Source organism: Solanum stenotomum, chromosome 10, assembly GCF_019186545.1.
Source record: "Solanum stenotomum isolate F172 chromosome 10, ASM1918654v1, whole genome shotgun sequence".
In the NCBI taxonomy this organism is placed as follows: Eukaryota; Viridiplantae; Streptophyta; class Magnoliopsida; order Solanales; family Solanaceae; genus Solanum; species Solanum stenotomum.
In genome coordinates, this window is record NC_064291.1 from 48,264,410 (window position 1) to 48,275,847 (window position 11,438).

At 27.6% G+C, this 11,438-nt stretch overlaps 1 long non-coding RNA gene across 7 annotated transcripts; it reads left to right on the top strand.

Annotated features, from left to right (window-relative positions):
- Window positions 1-561: 561 nt before the first annotated feature.
- Window positions 562-5,588, top strand: LOC125843340 (uncharacterized). 7 transcript variants are annotated; one of them, XR_007443962.1, is made up of 8 exons: window positions 562-689; window positions 1,531-1,624; window positions 1,709-1,806; window positions 2,649-2,729; window positions 3,690-3,808; window positions 4,131-4,483; window positions 4,889-4,984; window positions 5,192-5,588. It is a non-coding gene; the product is annotated as an uncharacterized LOC125843340 (long non-coding RNA). The 7 variants fall into 7 exon arrangements; XR_007443965.1 differs by having other exon boundaries at window positions 4,131-4,187; window positions 4,281-4,984; XR_007443963.1 differs by lacking the exon at window positions 2,649-2,729 and adding an exon at window positions 2,563-2,589 and having other exon boundaries at window positions 1,709-1,810; window positions 4,131-4,984.
- Window positions 5,589-11,438: the final 5,850 nt, after the last annotated feature.

Below are 11,438 nucleotides of genomic sequence, written 5' to 3' on the forward strand. Positions count from 1 at the left end.
TGGTCCCCCGTCTATTGGAGCAATTCTCTGCATTAAAATAGAATATTCGAGTCAGAGTCACTTAATTTTTAAGAGTTTTATTACCTTTGTGGAAATGATGATGAGTTATATTATGATTTTGAACTAAACGTAGTCGATGTATTAAAGCTGTTAGTTTCGAGTTTACAATTGGGCCGACATTGCTCATCTCCATTATATCTTCTCTTCATTTTCTAAGTATATATAATATTACCCTTATTTAGAAGTGGCACTTTTAAAGGACTAACACAGCTTAAAATAATTGTACCTTGTGCTTTTTTAGAAGTGCCACTTCTAAAGGACTAACACAGCTTAAAATAATTGTACCTTCTGCTGAAAATGTGATGAAACAAATAAGGACATTTTTGGTATTGTGAAGATTAATTTTGGTGCATTCATTGTAATAGAGACATCTGTACTCTGTTTGGTGACACGTGTGTTGTCTTTTGTCTGGCCCATTTTTATTTTTATTGGCAATAGTTGCTTTATATCCACGTGTAAGGAACTGAAATTACCTCTGCAATTACCTCTGCTTTTGATAAAAATAAATTGTCTTTCTCTTTGCAAACTATATCATCTCTATCCCTTTCTCTTCTTTTGATAAAAATAAATTGTCTTTCTCTTTGCAAAGTATATCATCTCTATCCCTTTCTCTTTTCATCTTGAAACAGGTGAGTCTTTTTGCCCTTGCTCTGCATCTGTTTTTTCCTCTTTAAAGATTACATGTATTTTATGTGATGATTGTAAAATAACTATTTTTATCCTTCAATTCCTAATTTGTTTCCACTTCTTTTTGGTATTTATTTGATTTTATGATTTTTGAATGCATTGTTGTAGGATTTTATTCTTGCATGTTACTAATTTGGTTTGATTTACTCATGGTTGTTCGAAAATTGGTTTTCCCATTTTTATTCTTCTCACTTTTCTCTTTTTCTCTTTGCAAGTTCACGTTTTTATAGTCACAATCTGTTGGTTATTTTATTTTCAGTTCTCTTATTGTGTATTTTATGCTTTTTGAGTAGTTTATGGTAGAATTTTGCACTTTCATGTTCCCAATTTCGTGTTATATAATGATGTATGTTTTGAAAATGTATATGTACTAGACCGTGTGATGTAGTACTGTAGTGCATCTGGAGCTTTTTTGTGGGTTTTCGTTCTTTTAGAATTTCTCAATTTTTCCCTATTTGTGCAAAGTTTGAGCTCGCTATAGTTGGAGTTATTTTTATTTTTAATTTTTAATTTGACTTGAGAGTTGTATTGTGAATGACTTAGAAAAATAACAAAGAGAGCCTATATGTGGAGTAATGACAACTCGAAAGTGATTTCGGAGAAAGAACAAACGTATAGTTCCATCTTAAGAGAAGTTCCATTTTTGAAAAAAATGAGAAAAGATCATGTGAATGTAAAGTAGTGCATGCGTTTTCTTTCTTCCTTTCAATTGTTTCCCTTTCAGATCTGCTAATATTGATACATTTGACGACTAATTTTAATGTTGTTTTCTTATTTTTCTAGCATATGGCAAGATATAAGCACAAGGGTGGACAAGCAGATTTGAAAAAACAGCATGTTCTCGGGGTCACTACAAACCTTGTGGATGCTTCAACTGGTAATGAAAGCAAATCGCTTTTCTCCACCGTATTACAGTAACTAACAATCTTATTTTTCATGAGTTCCTTTTTGGCTCATTCAGTTTTCTATGAAGATTGAAGCTTCAAGGACAATCAATTTCATTTCCAATGAATTCCAGTCAACTCCAACGACAATTATGCTATTGCTACTGCTGATCAGGTAGGTGCGTTTTCTAACAACTTTTCTTCACTGGTTTATCATTTTCTCTATTTCTATTGTTCGCGATATCTTTTTGTATCAACCAATTTATCCTTGAAATTACAAAACCTTTGTATGCTTTGTTGGAGTTGTATCGTACAATTTGTGTAGCTGTGTTCATCCCTCCCAACTGTCACTTATTAATACTAAATAATAATAACAAGTAGAAAATACGCAATGGACTGATAGAGAAGTATGTTACACATCAAATGTGGGTAAAAATAAAAAAATCAAAGTTATTCAATTGCTTTGGCATATTATCGAACACCTTAAAGTCATCACTTATCTCTAGACTCACCTAACAATACATGCAAATAAACAGAGAGAACATAACATCAATCATCATCGCACTATCAATAGGGAAACCACAGATTTCCAACACTAAAAGTGGGAAATACAAATACCCAGTAAACCATCAAATATGAGAAAGATAAGATTATATATTTCCAATATATAGTACAACACAATATTGAAAAAAAAAACCCAACAGAAATTAACAACAGTTGAATGTGAAAGGTTCTGTAGCAGCAATTGCTATAAGGAAATACAGAAAAATAGTTCCTACAATTGCTATATTTTTCTTGCTTCTTAAGAAGTTAGCTTTGAAATGAGGTACTTCAAAGTTTTTTGGTCATGTTACATTGAAGTAAATGAAGTGTTTGATAATATGCCTTAGTCAACTGAATAATTTTTGTATTTCTTTTTCTCCTTTCACAGGTGTACTTCAAAATTCTCATATACAAGGTACAACATTTACTTCTACTAAACTGTATTTGTGATCAATATATGTGTGGTCATTGCAGGAAAGCACCATCTTCATTGACTACATTTGCACCAGTTATTGTCCTTGTGATGCTACAGTGCCTGTATCATATATCCTAAATGTAATTACTACTGACTTCTGCAGTCCTCAACTACTTATGCATTGTGAATGTCTAATACAATGTGCAGTATAAAAAACCTTTCATTGATTTCATTTTGTGCCCTCTCCATATTTTTTGAATTTCTTTATGAGCATTGACATCATCCTCAAAGCTTGCAGTGGAACTCTGAGAATGTAAATTCAATAAACATACTTGACCGCTAAGTTAAAATGAATGTTCATTAAAATTCAAGTATCATTTCTCCTTTTATGTACATTCTATATATTTATATTTGTGTGTGTGGTATGGAGAGTTTTCTGGAATTTAACTCCTATGAGATGGAAAGGCATTTTGTATATTCTCTGTGACAAAAGATGTTTGATTGATTTTGAGAGATGTCAAGAAAAACAGAATGAGCCTTAAGTTGGTTGCAATAGATTTATTTGTTTGATGACCTTTTTTTAATTCAATATTTAAACTTAAGTAGATATTTCGTCTTTTAAACTTCAATTCTTCTCCCTATCATCTGAAAAGAATGAACTAGCATCAAGTTGGTATTGATGTTCTACGTAAGAGGTAAAACTTAGCTATGTTGGAGGGGATGTTCATATGTACTGCACAACAATGTCTACACCAGTAAAAAATGAAGCCAACAATTAAAATATAGCACACTTGAGGGGGACAACTATTTCTCATGTACTTTCTTTTCATGTTTAATAGCTGGAATGTTAAGTATGTTAAAGTAGATCAGCACAACCAAGAATACTTCTCAGAATTCTGATTAAGAGAACTTTGTTTGACTTTTTTGCTACCATCATTTGAAATGCGTGTGGTTATGGTTTTACTGATATAAACATGACTATAACTATGGAACACTAGGACTTTCATGATGTCTTTGTTGGCTGGTAGGTGTTTAATCATCAGTGAAGTAGTGAAGTCTGTGCAGGTTTAACAGTTCTTGCTTTCTACTGCATATTTCAGATTAGGGCGCTCAACTTTAACATCATCAAGAGCTATGTTTCTCAGCCAAGCTATTGGCAGAGCTTGAGGTTGCATGATGGGGTCGTTAAGCTGTAGCATTTTGTGCAACTTCTTTTGAGGTATGTCAAAGAGATCTTATCCTCATGCTAATTTGGTCATGTTACAAATTCGTGTAATGAAGTTTTTGGTCGTGTTGAACTTATGATGTGGATGTGCTTCCTAGACGAGTTGAAATTTTGCATTGTAAATACAAGGAGGATTTGAAGGGTCTACAAATTTCAATGTATTTGATGTACATGTACAATTTTTTACATTAGATTTCATTCAATGAAATATACACATATTATATCAGGTCATACAGTATGATTTGTGCAAACTGTTGGAAAGCTATTCATCTAGAAATTCGTTCTTTACACTACTTTCTCTCCTACTATTTTGCAGGACATGCATACTTCCGCGGTTACAAAACAACTGCTTGCACCTCTATCTTTGAAGTAGGTGAGGCAGGGAAAATGAGAAATTTTGACTAATCTAATAAGTTCGATGTGTCTAAATATCGTTTGTCTGAATACTGAGACTAATATCAAGTAGATATGATGTAGCAGAAAAGTTTTTCCCACTCCCACTGATTACTTCAGATAGAGGTATGCCTATTTTGCTAAGTCAGCATCACACTAACTTAATCTGTTTACAAAAGTAAATATAATTTACCATCTACATGGAAAAAAGGACTACAAATGAATTTTCAGAATGGTACTCTATTGCAAAAGGAAGACTATGCATGACACAACAAGGTTAGTGTGTGTAGCTTACATTCCATTTCTGTTAGTCCAATTAAATAGAGTACCTGCTTTTAAAGTTGATACAAATTCTTAATTTGAGGGCGATAGAATGATGGATGAACACTGCATTGTCAAAAATTGATCTTAGAAAAAATCTATATATTTTTTAATTTGCATGTATGATTTAAGTTTTGAAAATGAAAAGCATAAAGGTCATTGACCCTGAGACGAGTGCTGCAATAAAAAAAGACAGAAAAACTTTGATTCGGCTACATATTTAATAGTATAAACTAAAAGCCACACAGCCATACGTATATATATAAAATTGATGTTATTTTCTCCTCCAAACTCTTTTCAGGAGCTTTAGTGGTGATATTTGTAAATGAACTAAAGCTATTTTTTTATTTTTGCTCAAAGTTATATGTGCTGAAATGTACGAGTATCATATGAAACATTTGAATTTCCACCTATTTTGGAGATGGTGATGATATGAAGAAGCTTGAGGAGGAAAAGGTATTGTCATTAGTTATGAGTTTTGGCTTGATTTTGATTTTTTTGTTTTCGGTTACGAAAATCTTTGTTTATCTGCAAATGCAAAGGTTATCTCTTTTTCTATATTATGGGTGGGTCGTGGGGTGGGGGGAGGCTTAAATTGAACTGATTATTTTTTGCTCAAACTTTTCATACATATGTTACTCATTTTGACCTGATTCATACTAGATATTGAATTCGCCAAAAAACCCTAGCCCTATTTGGAGTATTACATTGCAATATTGAAGAAAGTTTTGGAACAGATTCGAGTGCTCTGCCTAACTTTATGGCTCAGCATATGAAACAAAAAGCAAAATGGAGGACAAACAAGAGCTGCAGATTTATGTCATTCCATGCGGACTCTGAATTACTTTTAAGACCGGATTCATTTCTTTCTAGATGTATCGAAAAAGGATTACCTTTAAGACCGAATTCATTTCTTTCTAGATATATCGGAAAAGAGGCTCAATGTGCCTACACTTGATTTATCATATCTTCCAAAGCAGACTTGTAAACCTTAATAATATAAATAAGACCCTTTTTATTTTCTCTGTAAACTAATGTTGTATTATTTGCCTATGTGTTTGTTGTGTACCTCAACTAATGTTGTATTATTTGCCTATGTGTTTGTTGTGTACCTCAAAATAGTTCTCAACCTGATTTAGGAGAATAGTTATGTCCACTTCTTTTTTCTACTGTTTTGAACTCGATGACGATAGTTATTAACATTTTTATTAGTCAATGTTCTTATAATGATGCAAGAATATCAATAATTTAGTTAATTATTTAATCAAAATTCAAGAATGTTGGGCCCGTGCTAAGCACGGACTATCACCGATCTAATTATTTTATTATTACTCCTATTTAGAAATGGGACTTGTGTTGTACGAACACTGCTACATAAATTGTACCAAATGCAAAAAGGTAGTACATTGTACCAAATGCAATGAAAGCTGTATGACAGGAATGGGACGAAAAAGGTAGTACAGAAAATTTAAAATTTGTGCCTATTCCTAATACTAATATAATAATAATAATAATATACATACGTGTCAGTTTTTGGACTTAGATCTACTTGTGCAACAAAGTACGTGTCATTTGACCATCACCTCTTACACTTTTTTCTCTGTTTTTAGTTCATCTTCTCAAATATATCTCTAGCTTTCATCAGTTTTATTGCCTTTTGATTCATTTGTTTTATTTATTGTTCGTTAATTAATTTTCCACAAATGGAAAAGTCCCAATCAACGAAATGAAAAAGTCCTAATATATCATTTACAAATGACTTAAAAAGCATTAAAAATTACAATAATTACCAATTTAAAATATTTAAAAGCTATATAATAAAATAGGTTGACTCTCAGAATTTTATCAGGCTCACATATATTGGGACAGAAAAAGTAACATATATCACTTTAAAATTACCAAAAAAGTATTATAAATAATAATAATTAACTTAAAATATATATCTTTCTACTATATTATAAAAGGGAGTTTAGGCCCAAATATATATATATATTACTTCTTATTTAGAAATGACAGTTAGAAGGACAAACACAGGATCAAATAGATGTACCAAAAGTAATACAAGTTGTACTGTATTGGGGCCCACCTCATTAAACAAGTACTACTCTCCACTCATATCAAAACACATGTACTATGTAAGGAGTTAGGAAGGACCAACAAGGACAAATATGTAATTTTCTTAAGCTTACCCCACTCATATCACAAAGACACATGTACTATGTATAACACATAGATGCTTTTTATATTATCTATGGATTAATCCATTTTTCCCTTACAGTCTTATAATTCCAAAACCGTTAAATTTCTCTTAATTTTCGAGTAAATATCTCAAAATATCATCCAACTTTGAGAAATTATATTGTAAAATTATTCAACTTTATTTTATACTTGTTATTTATATTACTCCTTATTAGAAGTGAGACTTTAGAGGACGAACACGGCACTACAAAGTTGTACACAAAGCATTTCAAATTGTACTATAAAATTCATTGTCGCTCATTAATTGTACACGTGTCTTTCAACATATACAACAACCCACATGAATAATTACTTTTCTGACTTTTTTTCCTCAGTTTCTCTCTCTATATATTCGTTTTTTTCCCTTTTTTCTACTTTCCATTCTCCCCTTTTACTCTCTTCAGTTTATCTTTGATCTTAAATGTTTCATAGATCTTTAAAATATTTTGAATTATTAATTATTATGAATTATAATATTTTGATTTTTACGTAGTTTACAAATATATAAATTTCATTTTTTAAAAATTGAAGATACCATACGCAAATTTGCGATCAAACTTAAACTATTTGATTCTCGAGAAATAAAAAGTGTCACATAAAATAGGACAAACGAAGGATAACTCTCAATTAAATTTATTTTACTTTTTAGTTTCCATTTTTAACATAATTTTTCAAGTTGGATTTCTAGGAATTCTATTGTAGACCCATTTAAATTTTACCTTTTTGTTTTAAACTAAAGAATTTGGTCGCACTTCGCGCGATCATTAAAAATTAAATATTTTTGATTAATTTTATATTTACTCTGTTGTTTAATCGCGCGATCATTAAAAATTCGCGCGATGATTAATTTGTTTTACTACTATGAAGATTGTAAAAAAAAAAAAACCTTTTCAAATTTTACATCTATCAAATGAGCAAGAATATATTTTTTATCAAATAAGTTAAAATATATTTGCTAATAACAAATTCTTCCATTGCATGAAGTTGATCCTTTAATATATAATATATATTTCGGTGTACCATTCTCCTTAAATGTCTAAGAAATATCTCGTAATGTGAAATAACACTGTAATACTCTCTATGTCCCTAATTACTTGTCCACTTTTAAATTGACAAATTTATTAAGAAATCAATTAATCACATAGTAAGTTTATCATTTTACCCCTATTAATTATGAAGTAGATGAAAAGTTCTGCAATTTTCAATGTAATTAGTGATTTAATTGAGGGTATAATAGGTAAAAAATATTGCTCTTTCTTGATTTGTCAAAATGGACAAGTAATAAGGGACAACTATAAAAGGAAAAGTGAACAAATAATTAGGGACAGAGGGAGTACTAAACAAATGCATCAGCAAATGAAATTTATATTAAAAATATATTGAATAATTACATAATGATGCCTTAATAGAATTTCCTATCTATTTTTTTGAAAAAAAAAATATTCACCCTTTCAATTTTGTTATATCTTCTTATTTAGTAGAAGAATCATCATTTATTATATTCTACTCCACCTTAATTTGTACCATCAGAGTTTTAAGAATAAACACTATATTTTAAATCGAAATAAAAAATCATTGAAAAATGACAAAAAAAAAAATAGTATATGAAAATTAAAATAAGGTGCAAGAAAACCTTTTTCACGATAATTTTTTGAAATATATTGATAACAATTAAAATGGAGTTGTTATTTTATCTTTAAAATTAAGTTTGATTGAATTGAAGTAGTAGAATGAGAAAAAATATTAAACTAATAACTTTTTAATGTTATTAAATGCATTTTCTTTTTTATTGAGTAGTAGATTAAAAGTTCCGAATTAGGATATTAAAATAATATCTTACTCTCTCCTTAATTATTATGGTATTGCAAATATTTATTTTCCTTAAATGGTGATTCATTTTCCATTTACAGTTATATCCAATTAATTTCTAATGTATTGAATGCGGTTATAGGATATTGAAATAATATCTTTATCTTTCCTGAATCATAATAAAATTATAATTTAACATTTATTTTTCTGAAATGATAATTTTGTTTTAATTCCTAGAACATATTGTTTACTATATTGAATGTAATTATAATAAAACATATTGTATTTAGTATGATAAAAGAACTCAAAAAATTGAGAAATTAGATAAATAGTAATCTTAGCTTCTAAGAAATGTCACATCATCATTTACATATCCAACTTTATATATATATATATATATATAAGAGTTAAAAAAGAAATAATAAGTGATTTAACAAAATTATATATATAACATTAATGATGAGATGAAGATTAAGAAAAAACGTCAAATAAAGTAGTAGTATTGATGATGATAAAAGTTAAATAAATCATTTTTCTATTATTTAAATTTTTAACATAAAATTTCCAATCTTTTAAAATTAAATAAATGTTAAAAATAAAAATAAAAATCGAGGCAATAATTATTTTAAAGAAAAATATAATCAAAATTGTCATAAAAAATTGATAAGAATAAATAAATCCAAAAATTTAAAAATAATGATTCATTTTCCATTTACAGCTTTTCAATTAATTTTTAATGTATTAAATATGGTTATGGATATTGGAATAATATTTTTATCTTTCCTTAATCATAATAAATTATATTTTAACCTTTGTTTTTGTCAAATGATAATTTTCTTTTCATTCGTACAACATATTGATTAATATATTGAGTGTAATTATAATAAAACATGTTGTATTTAGTATGGCAAAATAATTCAGTTTTTTTAAAAATTAAATAAATAGTAATCCTAACTTCTAAGAAATGTCACAAATATATATATCTAAGAAAATGATATAAATTACATTAATGATGAAATGAAGATTAAGGGAAAAAGTAAAAGAAATTAATAATAATATTGATGATGATAGGAGTTAAATAAATCATTTTTTATATTTTATAAATTTTCAATATAAATTTTTCAGTCTTTTAAAATTAGAAAATGCTAAAAAAAAAAAACTAAAACTTAAAATCGAGGCAACAATTATTTGAAGGAAAAAATAACAAAAAATGTCACAAACATTGATAAGAATAAATAAATATCTATTGCTAAGAAGGTGTCACCCCACATTTTCTATTTTAGCTTTATTGTTACATATAGATAGAAACTTTGAGATGAAGAATGATCCAAAAAATTTAAAAAAGACAAATCAATTATGTAAAAATACATGTGTAATTCTTATAAAGTTATAATAACTAATTTCTTCAAATAAATAATTAAAAGAAAGAAAAAAAATTAATTAAGAAAATAATATAAATAACACTAATTATGAGATTAATAGCATTGATGAGGAAAGAAACTAAATATGATCATCTTTTTAAATTATTTTTTCAGAAAATATATATAAACTTTAATTAAAGATAAATAAGAAAAAACAATTTTAATTACAAATACAAAAAATCAAGACAAAATAAAAGAAGAAAGAAATTAGAAGAATAATGAGGTTGAAAGAAATAATATCTAATTTTCTCTCTTTTCAAATCACAAAATAATTTTTGCTTGTTCTCCTCCTAATTTGATACGAATTCCATAAATAGAATGATTTTTTCTCCAAATAATTTTTTTTTACCTTTTGAAACACTAATATGCCTTCTTATAAATTTTTCAACCACAATGAATTTTTTCTCCTTGTAGGAGGAATAAACATTTTTTCAAAAAGTCTTTTATTTTGAAGAGAAACTTTTGTTACATAATTTTTTTCTTTACATTAATGTATTCACAAGAATCATGAGATACTCTCTCTTTCTCTTTCGTTAAAAAAGTCACATGACCTAAAAATTTGATGGACATCTTAGCGACATAAGTTGATACCATATATTCATCATCATCATCAGAAGAAGAAGAGCCAAAGTGAAGAAATTTGTTCTTATTTGTTACAAATACTCAACTATTTCTTTTAATTTTATAGGCTAAATAATTATAAACAGTTATGAAAAGTGAATAGTTTTTATCTTTTCATCTTCCATTTCCATTGACTTAAATCTATATTAGTGTAATGGATGTTATAAAGGGCATAATTAATTAGGTATCACATAAATACTTTTAGTTTTTTTTTTTACAATACAAATAAAAAATACAAAACAAAGATAAAATGTCAAAAAAAGGAGAAAAAAAATGAATAGAAATGCTGCTCATAGAGAGATGCCACATCATATTGTCTATATTCTACTTTATATATATATAGGTTCATACCCTTAGATGTTATTTTATTACTTTAGCTGGCATCGACATTTTTGTAAATCTGATATCTACTTTGGAACATTTTATAATGTGGCATAGGCTGACAATTGAGATCATAAATTTAAAAATAATAAAATTTAATCTATTATAATACTAATATCTATATCATAAAGATATATATATATATATATATATATATATATACACACATACATACACATATCTTTTAAAAAATATATAAAAAGTATTATAAATTTTAATAATTAACCGCTTTATTTTTTTAAAATCATATAACTAATTTGATTTACACTCCAAAATTCATAGGTGTCACATAATTTATACATTAATTCTTTATTACTTAATATATGTAATTATATCAATGACACATAAATTGAAATAAAAAAATTACATATTTTATTTGAAAATAACGTAATAGTACTATAAGGTATAATAATTAACAACTTAACATATTTTAAAATTTT